This window comes from Styela clava, chromosome 3 (assembly GCF_964204865.1).
Source record: "Styela clava chromosome 3, kaStyClav1.hap1.2, whole genome shotgun sequence".
NCBI classification, from domain to species: Eukaryota; Metazoa; Chordata; class Ascidiacea; order Stolidobranchia; family Styelidae; genus Styela; species Styela clava.
In genome coordinates, this window is record NC_135252.1 from 18,024,703 (window position 1) to 18,036,041 (window position 11,339).

Genomic DNA, 11,339 nt, shown 5'->3' on the forward strand with positions numbered 1-11,339 from the left:
CGTTCCATCCATTAGCCTTGATTGCAATGCGCCGTATAATACATCCACGTGATAGAATATTGTGGAGAAAAAAAAACGAAAACTCACCATCTTCTAGCAGACGCTTTAGACCTTCCGCCTCCCTCACAGAGCGTTCGTCCCAAACCGGAGAGCTCTGAATGCCATTGAAACACTCAATGAGCTCAGACCTAATTTCGGACACGCCCTGCACCACGCGTGATTGGAAGTTCCAACGTGTTGGTGCACAAGCTGGGAAACGGCGGCCACATATCTGGCGAAGGAGGTCAGAGCGCTTCGGCGAAACGGAAAAAAAATGAAGAAAACCCCGAAACATTTGTAAAAAATATACGGATGAGAGGGGTATCAAGACACATATTTTTAATAACGAGGTTAAATTGGTGTGCATAACAATGTAAAAAATGCGCATGAGGAAAATCTTCTTTTATATAAACTTGAACACCATGTTTCGACCCACTCATGACTGCCGCGCCGTCATAAGTTTGAGCTATCAATTTTGACTTCGCGTTGTAAGGCTGTAACACTTCTTTCAGTACAGCCGATATCCCGCAAGCCGTGCGATCAACGATTGGTACAAAGCTGTGAAATCTCTCGGTAGGTTTACCATCTTTCACAAACCGAAAAATCACAGCCAGTTGGGAAACGCACGTGATGCCAGTTGTCTCGTCAGACTGAATCGAAAGGAACTGGCAATTCTCAATTTTCAAAGCCAAATGTTGTAAATAAATTTTATACATTGAGTCGAGCAAATAAATCATTTTGGATATCCTTAGATGTCCCTTTCGAAACAGTTGCGGCATCAAGATGATCTCTCAATACTGTATCTAGGGATGCGGTGTATTCCACCATATCCAAAAATACCCCTCTATTAGAAGAGCCAGCCCGTTCATCGTGCCCACGGAGGGACAGCTCGTGACAACCAATGAACTTCAAAACATCTATCAATCGACCGAGAACATGGCGGTTTTCCTCGACGTTTTGGTTGTGCCGACGAATAGAAACCGCGCGTCCTTCATCCAACTGTGCTGCAATATTAACATTTCCGAATGTTCGGTATTTTACTGCATTGTCCAGATGTTCCATAGAAGATTGATGATCCCTGGCACGCTCGGAAAGATGTTTAAGATCTCTAAAACTAAATTTACACCAACGTGAGTCACGGGCGGTAGCAAAAAGTAGGCAATAAAAACAAAAAAGTGCATTTTTGTCCTCGCTGTAACACAACCATTCGTGTTTTTTATACCAAGTTTCTGCACAGAATGTACGCCGACGCTTTCCTCCGTCATGGGATTGTTCCAGTGAACAATTTGTTGGTTGATAAGGCCCAAGACGTTGTACCTCTAATTTTTGTTCCAGCGGCAGCTGCAAAAACGGAGTGCGAAGTAGTGCATCAACCTTATTCATTGTGAGGTCTAAGGCTAAGAAATGCGAAGCCGGAAAGAAGTGAGGAGCTCAAAAGGAATGTGGAAAATCGAAAGCAAATGGACTAAAGGTCTCTAACTGATTCAAATAGCGAAACAAGCGACAAAAACGAAGGCGAGGAAACTATCAACTCTTCGAGCAACCAACGAACGAGGAGGAATGTGTGAATATGTCAACACGTTGTTGTAAGAAACGTCGGCATTGTGTCGTCATAATTTCGGGGCTAGCCCCGATCGGCCCCGATGATTTAGTAAAAGAAACAGAAAACAAACGAGACAAACGCAGCGAGTGGAAGATAAAAGAGAGAATACGATATACAATGAGCAACCGGGGCAAAATCGGCGTCGCCCCGTCGACGTTCGGCGAAGGCTTTGCGAGCGAAAAATGAACCATGTCGGGAGAATATGGCTAGTGTAGACAGTCTGTGCAACCGATATTGAGGTATTTTTCGAATATTTTTTATTATACCGAAAAAAAAACCGGGGCATTGCCCCGGTTGGCCCTATTGACGCGCCGCCACTGCTAAAATGCATCCATATTTCCTAATAACGCTGCATATCTCCTGCAGCAGAGCGATCATGTAACTATCTCGATTCGTGAACAATTTTGAGCGATATCGGGATAAGGTCCCGCAAAATTGCTTTGTTACCATTGTGACGTAACAAGTTAAAATTGTAAATTATTATGTGAAACGTCACGCTGCGGTTAACCGGTTAACAGTTAAAGTGTTTTCCATGGAATTACCAGCCCTATTGAACTAGCATGTAAAGAAATTATAGTTTGGTAGACTAGAGCAGTAGGTCTAGCACAGGGTGCCTAGTACAAGGCTACATTTATTGAAATCGTTGTTTTTTGTGTTTCCTTCATGAACATAGTCAAACATATTGGTGATAGAATGCATTGATAACTTTGAATTAAAAATAATGTGCCATTTGATGAAACTGCTCTTATCAAAACTGGTGGAATTGATATAAGCATTGTAAACTTATTCGAAATTTTTAAAGTTGAAAATTGCAAACACGGAGAATAAACAGCTTTCGAGTGAAATAGAATAGTATTGCAATTTCTCTTGAGTAAGTCGGTAATGTTATACAGGTGCACATAAAATTCATGCGTCAAGATTTTCTTTAAGTTTGGGAATAAACACGTACTATAATTGTTTCAAACGAACTCTAAAAAACTAATTTTTATTCCAATGCAAGAGAATTGATTTTACTAAAGTGATATAAACATTACTGTAGTATTTCAGAGTAGTAAGTACTGTATTAGTATTTCAGAGTAGTAATTTTTGACTTTATTTTAATAAATTGTACCCATAGGACTTCGTCGCTGATCTCGAGATTTTGTTAACGACGATATCTTAAAATTGTCTTCAGCGGCTCAAAATTAAAAAATTACCAAGATTGCAAAACTCCAATTATAATCGGGCATAAAAATTTTGCTGTTTTATGTACGCAGATTCTAGTATGTTTGAGAAGGGATACTTTCATTTGTCGGGTACGTCAGCAATTTCAACGATAGGCGTATTCGCGACGACTGTTTCAAACCGAATTTACGTTTTTTAATACAAAATAAAATTGAATGAAAATATAGTGTGGTGAAAGTCATTTGGCATTTTTGACGAAGTAGCATTGTTGATTCTTTCATTTCTAACATCTTATTTCGTAGGAGGGAATCATAAAATCAAACAATGTGATTTAAATTTGTACCGGAGTAAGATGTCTTCAAATATTAAAAAGTCTTGTTGAAATTCATGCATCTTATAAAAAACATCATGCGTTATGATTAGTCCACTCCGTTTGTTCAATTATTTGATTTCAATAAATTTGTTTCTAACCTCATGCTTTACTGTAATGCTAGGGTGCGATGATAAGGTAAAAAGTACTGCAAGGGGGCTATGGTACAAAAAAGTTTGAGAACCCTAGATATCTCAATGGATGACTTGAAATCAATATAATGAAGATTAATATAACCATTGACGCCTCTAAGAACAACCACGCTCATTTGCCCGAAGGATTCAACTAATTACTTATGCCTTATGGCAATGTTCATATGTAAGGTCTGTTTATAATTTCGATAAGTTGAAATGTAGGAATATGGTATTTATTTCAACACTTATAGATGACCTAAAATAGTAAATTGTTTAGTTTTTCTATGACAACATTCGTGATCTCGACTCTCCAGTGTTGGAAATTATTTCTAATGGATAAAATGATAAGTATATTAATGTATAGAAAAAATAAAGCCACCAAGCCCCACAAGATATTCTTAAAGGTCTTATGTTGGGTGTTCACACGTGTATCAAGAATTAATTTTGACAAGGTCGATTCGAAACTTTATAATATTCTACAAATCATTGTTTTCATCATTGATAGGAAAATTTTCAACATCACCTTGAATTTGCTAAACTACTCAGTAGTTCATTGTAGGGAAGATATGGCCCTCTTTTGCCTGTTGTTATCACCGTACTATCTAAACGTATTCAGCGGAATATTTCCGACTTTACATTCTTCAGAGTTCCATAAACACCTAATATCTGCCAATGCCTATATATTGTAAGTTGCACAATAGATTTGAATAGTTTCACTCAACAGATAATGTAATTAAAGTTAAGTTTTAATTAAGTATTGATGCAAGTATGCAGAGGGAAAATCAAATCAGCACTCCTTAAAAAGTATTTAAAAAAACAGGGAACACGTCTTCAGTTTTATCGCATGCAACAAAACGCTTGCATGAAAAAGATGTATCTAACATAGGAAATAGATTTGCACTCGAAATATCTTTGTCCATGTTCACATGTTGAACTGTTCAAGTCTTCATCCCTTCGATCGGATCTCAGTAAACACACAACATTTGTCAATATCGATACATTGTAATGTTGCTCAATAAAATGGAACAGTTTCAAGTAATTAATGATGAAATTGAATTTAAATCATAAAGCAAATATACAAAAACTTAAGATCAAGTTAATATTATAAAAGTCAGGAAACAAGTCTGCAATATAACTGCATACATGAAACGCTTGCAAGAATCGTTGTAACTATAACTGACATAAGAAATATATATTCGTACTCAGTAAAGTTAAATTTTGCCAATATTCACACGATCAAATGAATGTTCAATTGCTGACGTTTTCGTCATTTGAGTCGTTAACTATACAATTGTTCCAGACAATTAACCGTTAACCATACAATTGTAGCTTGGGCCTCTCAAAAGAATTTGAACACACTCATATTATACATATTTATTATAAAACAATATCTACTTAAAATAGCCAAATTCGAAAGTGTATGAGTAATCTTGTAATGATAATAAAATACTATGTTTTTACACTTTATTTCAGAATATTTGGTATTTCCCAAAATGCGCACTGCTTTTTTTGTCCGGTGTTATTAGGGGTTATATTAATATTGATAAACAACATGGAACTGAAATATTTATTGAATTTTCTCTAAATAGAACTGATATATTGCATTACATCAAAACGTTATTGAAACAGTTATAAAACAAACAATAATTATTGAATTTTTTTCTAAATAGAACTGATATATTGCATTAAATTAAAACATTTATAAAACATTCTCATATTGATCAACTGCTATCTCGTATGGATTCCATTCTGGACGATCGGTGATGTCCTCGTAACCATTTGATGCTTCAGCAATCGTTTCATAAGTGTTGATCGACGAACCCAGATGATGTTGTGTTTCTGTAGTATACCTTGTAATATAATTGAATTTTCAAACTTGTTATTTCCATCAATAATCTAATATTTTCATTTAAATGTTTTATTTATAAATAACTTGTTAATTGTCCTATAATAAGATTAATTTAACAGAAAAAAGTGAAAAAAACATTATAGAATTGGACAACTTATTTTTATAATATACATCTGCACTAGTATTAATATTGGTTCAAACAGTCTAGCTGGATTAATTACGCATTCTTACCTGCTGATCACGGCTGGGCATTTCGAATCAAATATTGAATTATTTAAATCAGTTCAAAGCAAAATTTCAAATCGCTGCCATCTAGTTTTTTTCATTTCAGCCAAAGGTCGAGGTGGATTCCTCATTTTTTTTTATTGGAGCCAAATTTCTTCAACGCAATTCAGACATGGTTGTTTTCTGTATTGAATTATTGATAAAAGATGTTCCTTATTGCGAGTGAACGCTCAGCAATCTGTTTGAGTGATGTATTCCATGTTTTCAGTAATTCATTTGTTGACAGGGCCAATTACAATAACAAAGTCGCATACAATTAGATATCTCCCAAGTATTTGAGATTCAGTTCAAAAAAAAAATATTCGATTCGATTCTGAATTTATCAGGTATTTGAAAATGCCCAGACCTAATGCTGAGACATATTATATATTTTCTTTTTTCAAAACATTAGGCGAAATGCTTGGTTTTGTTTCATACTTTTCTTTTCTTTTCATTATTGCGATGCCTCAAATAATGTACTGACCCAACAACAGATAGTAATGCACCAGCTAACGCCCCTGGGAATATAACTGTATAAAAAAGTAGCCGTTGAATGTCAAAACAAAAACCTAAAAATATTTCCGAAGCTTAAAAATAAATCTTCTGTTATGCATAATTACCATTAAAAAAATAATAAACCAAATAAATAAATATCGAAAGAGACTTTACCAAAAATATCATAACCTCAATTTCACCTAACAGTAACTTATCGGTTATATAGGCATGCGGAGAAATATTGACCATTTTCAATTGATTGCGTCACATTTTGTCCTTTTATCAAATTACACATCTAATTACATTAGTGCGTCGATGCGTGGGATAGATAAAACATTAAAAATTTCAAATTTACTTTTATTGGTATCTGCAACAAATTTTCGATTGAAAGCGTATCGCTGACTTTAAACAGAATTGTATCTTTACTCGGAGTTGACGCTGCAAGAAATATCCTGAGAAAACAAAATGAAGATATGTGGTTACAGAATGAGTTATAAACTGACAGCATTTTCAATATACAAGGTGGCTCAAAAACAAGTATATATACACTTTTAAATTCGCATAACAATCTAATGGCTTATTCAAAGTTTTCAAAAACATTCTATAAACTACTAGAAACAGATTATCATCTTAATATCTGGTTGACTTTATTTATTGGCAGAATATTAGACCTCAACGTGGGAACTCCAACTTCGAGACATATTAACCACCTTTCGACCTTTGGGTAAAAAAAATGACTTGCCTGGCGTAATGTGTAGGAGCTTCGTCTTGCTAAAAGTAACAGTTTTTAACCGAAGCATAATTTCTCAGTTATTCCTTAAGAAAAAGTTTTGGAGCATTTCCAGATAGTTTTTTTCCTGTGAGAAAACTGTGGTTCTTCTGGTATCATCACGAAAATAATTGAGGAACGTCGTTGTTTACGTCAAGTTGATGTAGCGGACATGTGACAAATTGGAGAACATTGATAAAATTGTTTATACAATCTTACGGATGCATCATAGATTCAATCCAATGGTCCATTCGAAAGCTATCTTTGACTTCTCAGGGTCTAAAGACTTTCTCGGGAAAGCCAGAATACCGCTTTTCGCAGAGTTAAATATATTTTCAGTTCCAAGCCAACCATCAATCACAAACATTACATCGTCACCTTGCAATTCAAATTTATTAATCACTTGGAAGCCACATGTTCGTGGAGTTGGACTTCAACACAGGTATCTTTCTTTCAATTTGTTAATATCTTGTCACAAAATACGAGCTTATGTTCGTATACCCAGAAGTAAACACTTGTCACGTACACTCACAATCGTGGAAAACAAAAAACTGGAGCTGCATTATGTTTTAATTAACTTGACATTTTATATACTAAATTGTATTTGCGGCTTCCAAAATGAACTAATTTCCAGTGATTTGAATAATTACTATAACGATAATTACTAAGAACATCAAAATAGTAAAAATGAAATACTAAATACTCACTACAATGCTACATGCTAATAATTGGAAGGAATAATTTAATCAATCGGTTTTTATACCATTATTTTCGTATCGTCGTGTTTATTAGGTTATTGCTTTCCGTTGGTTGTACGTTGTATCAGATCGTTTTGTTATTAATTATCGATCTCGATCTGATAGGTATTTGTATGTTTGTTTGTTTGTCTACTAGACACTTTCGTATGTTACGCGATATCTCTCGAAAGCGAGGTTGAATCTGCTCCAAAGTTTGCATGTGCATTCATCATATTATGTCGTATAAATAGCGAGTTATGAATTATTTAGTGATGGGACACGCGGTGTCGCTATTGAGTCAAAGCGAAAAATCGAAACCACGGTTTCTGTTTTAGGAGATCCCTTAACTGAACATGCGGTAGATCGATATTCGGCGGTCTCTGATCGCAATCTTGTTAATAATATCATTATGTTGATGTTCTTATTCCAGTTGGTGTTCATTTCTTCTTTTTCTTAAGAATAGATGGCCTTTGTCTTTAATTACTGCACCAATTGCTTTGGAACTTTCAGTGTTTGAAGGCCAATCTATTTAATTATTTCAAAAATGTCTGTAGGCCATATATGGGCTTCGTTTTTCGTGTTGCATGACGTCATAAAAAATTAAGCAACTTGTGGCGGTTCTGGGTTGGTGTGGGTTAGTCACGAGTATTGCCGTACCGGTATTCTACTGCGACAGATTGAAATCCCGTACTAGTTGGCTTAGACCTTCGTGTCCATATACTTGAACATCGCTCCTTTGTTTTACAAACAATTGAATACCTTTCTACCATAGCTTTTGGATTATGGATCCTATCAACAGCAGCGATTACAAAGTTTACTTCACAACACCAAATAATGCCTCCATCAGGTTCAATGTCATAGGTCTTCAACCGTCAACGTCTTATATTAATAAGCTAATTTCTAGGGCACAATATGTGGCTTTGCTAATTTCATTAGACACCAATCACTCTGCTGCGGACACCTGTTGCAATAAATTAGGTAAAAACTTGAAAAATGTCAATTTGTCCCTTCACCTTGCTTCAGCAATTATGCAACAACCACAAATGCAACCACTGGAGGTCTATCTGGCCCTGTTACAAAACCAAGCATGGAGATGACTTTTGACTGTTCGTGCAATGTATCTTGGGCAACAGTAAAGAATCCGGAATATATATCCGGTGTCAAGGTTTGTATACTGTCTACTGTGAGCGTGTGAAACGTATTCGAACGTGAATACAATCACGAGACAATTCGTCCAAGTTGTTTCATTTCAGTATAATTGTATCAGAATATACAATATATTGAACTCTATATTTAAGATTTGGTAGAAACAAATGAGCCTGAAAGTTCTTTCTTATTGTAATATATTCTTAAGAATAAGATAGAATTTTTTTTCAACGAATGCTCCAAAACTTATCAATCAACATGTTGTTATACACTATTAGTTGTTACTTTATCGTCGTTCAACGAGAAATCGAGAACAGTAAAACATTGCTTGATTTCAACTATGCACGTATGATTAATCTGAATAATTCAGAAGTTGAATATATTGCAATAGCTTTAAACAGAACCAGGTATGATTCAGACATAAACTTTTGCAAAAGAATATGATAATTATGTTCGAATTATGTATATATATATTCATTGTGTGGAATATGGATTATGTTGCCAAAACATATAATCTGATCTGCTGCTTCTTTTTTGTATGAAGATGGCGTCAGTAGGCGTACAAAACAATAACACAATAATGATAGTTTGGTATCATATACTACATAAGTTAAAAACAAAAATTCTGGGTGGGTTTGTTTTATATACAATATGATGAAATGCATTTGTCTAAATACATCGTATAAGATAATTCGAAAAATGCGTATGTTGCGTTTACCAAGAAATTGTTATTTGCTGTAACTCACAGGTTCGAGAACCCTGAAATACTACAATCTGCGTACATAAAAACACATGGGATACCGCCCGATTATTCATAGAGTTGATTCGAAATTTTGCGATTTTGGTAATTTGTTAAATTTGAGCAGCTGAGGACTATTTTTAAGATACCGCCGTTAGCGAAATCTCAAGGTCGACGACATCATCCTATGCTTACAATTTACTACGATAAAGTCAAAGCATTACTACTACGAAACTCTACAGCAAAATACAAAATACGTAGCTTATATCAAGATTTGATTCGTTTTTTGCAATCTTAGGAATTTGACAAACTTGAGCTGTTCTTGCAACACTTTTACTTATTATTATTTGTAAGATATGGCCGTTAGAAAAATACCAAATACGGTGATAAATTTCCAAATATTACAATTTATATTAGAATGATAAAAAGATTATTGAACCTATTTTTTTACATTGATAAATTATATGATTATCATAATCTGAGAAAGGAGTCGAGTGCGACCTGGCGGAAATTTAATTAGATGTGGATAATTGAATGTATCAACTTCAGTGACTACGATATATAGTTTCCGAACAAAAATTCAGGAATTTTTTCGATTTACCACGTCTAAAATAAAGTTGTTAATCTGTCGCGTTACTCCTGAATCAAATCTTATAGCATTTTCCGTTATATTTTATACACTGCTATATGTATATATAGTATGACACCGCTTTTTTTTCCCGAATATTCACATTCCGACCTTAAGTTGTATTCAGCGTTTCGTCTCAGATGATCGTATAACAACGAGTTTTTCACACCTAACGACGAGAAAAAATTCTTTATCAACGTGCTCCAATCATATCTGTAGGAATATTCATGAAAGAGGGAGAAATCGCGGAAATATAGTTTATCAGCATAATAACGTTGTTCATAGACTAAATAACCACGTCATGCTGAAAAAAAAAGATCGGCGATTATGACCAAATTTGATATTTCGAGAATGCGCGATCGCCGCTTGTGATTGTTTGTCCCTTCGTATTTTTCGCCTCCCGTTTTTCTCTTTGGCCCCCGGAGGCAATATCGCCCACTTTGAGAAACACTGTCCTAGAGGGTAAGTTAGAGGCAACTTAGCATTGTCAGCTTTACCAATCAAATAAAATCTTTCAAGAATATCGGAACCGTAACGATGAATTTATAAACCCCTCTCGGCATCTAGTGGTATTTTCGAAATAAAGCAATATCCATGCAGCCCAATTAAAGCGCAGTTTCATATGCACCTGTATATTATCACCGACTTATTCAAGATAAAGAATTTGCAATGATATTCTTTATCACTCGAAACCTGATTAAGCTTCATGGTTGCAAATTTCCGCTTTAAAAAATTACAAAAGCTCATAGGAATAACTTCACAGTTCTTTTATCAACTCCGCCAGCTCTGATAAGAGCAGTTTCATCGCGGTGTATTTAAATATTATTTCTGAAATGGCACTTTATTTTAAATTCGAAGTTATCAGTGCATTCTATCATTAAGAGGTTTGATTATGTTTAGGAAAAAAACGCAAAAAACAACGATTTCGAAAAATGTAGTCACGTACTATGCACCCTATTCTAGACCTGCCTTTGAAGTCTACCAAACGATAATTTCTATACATGCTTGTTCAAACATGAATGTTAATTGTCGAAAAATGATATTATTTTATATTGACTGAAATTTCCTAACAAGTGTAATTACTAGTGCAACGCAAATATTATAACACAATGCTCCACCATTTGGCCATTCAGAAATCATATATCTAACTTGTTATATCAATTATATTAATGTTATGATTAAAGTAACTATTATTGAAGTAAATTTACGTACACTCACAGCGGTGATGTGTATACTCCGCAAAGTATACCCCAGTGTTGTCAAATCCGTTGCGTGGGGTGTGAAACATATACGTGTGAAGTGGGATATTTAGCGTTTAGTATTATAAGTAGTCGCAGCATTTAATTATATTGTAGTCAAGTTTTGCTGATGCAGATATCAGGTTCTAATGTTAACTAAATTA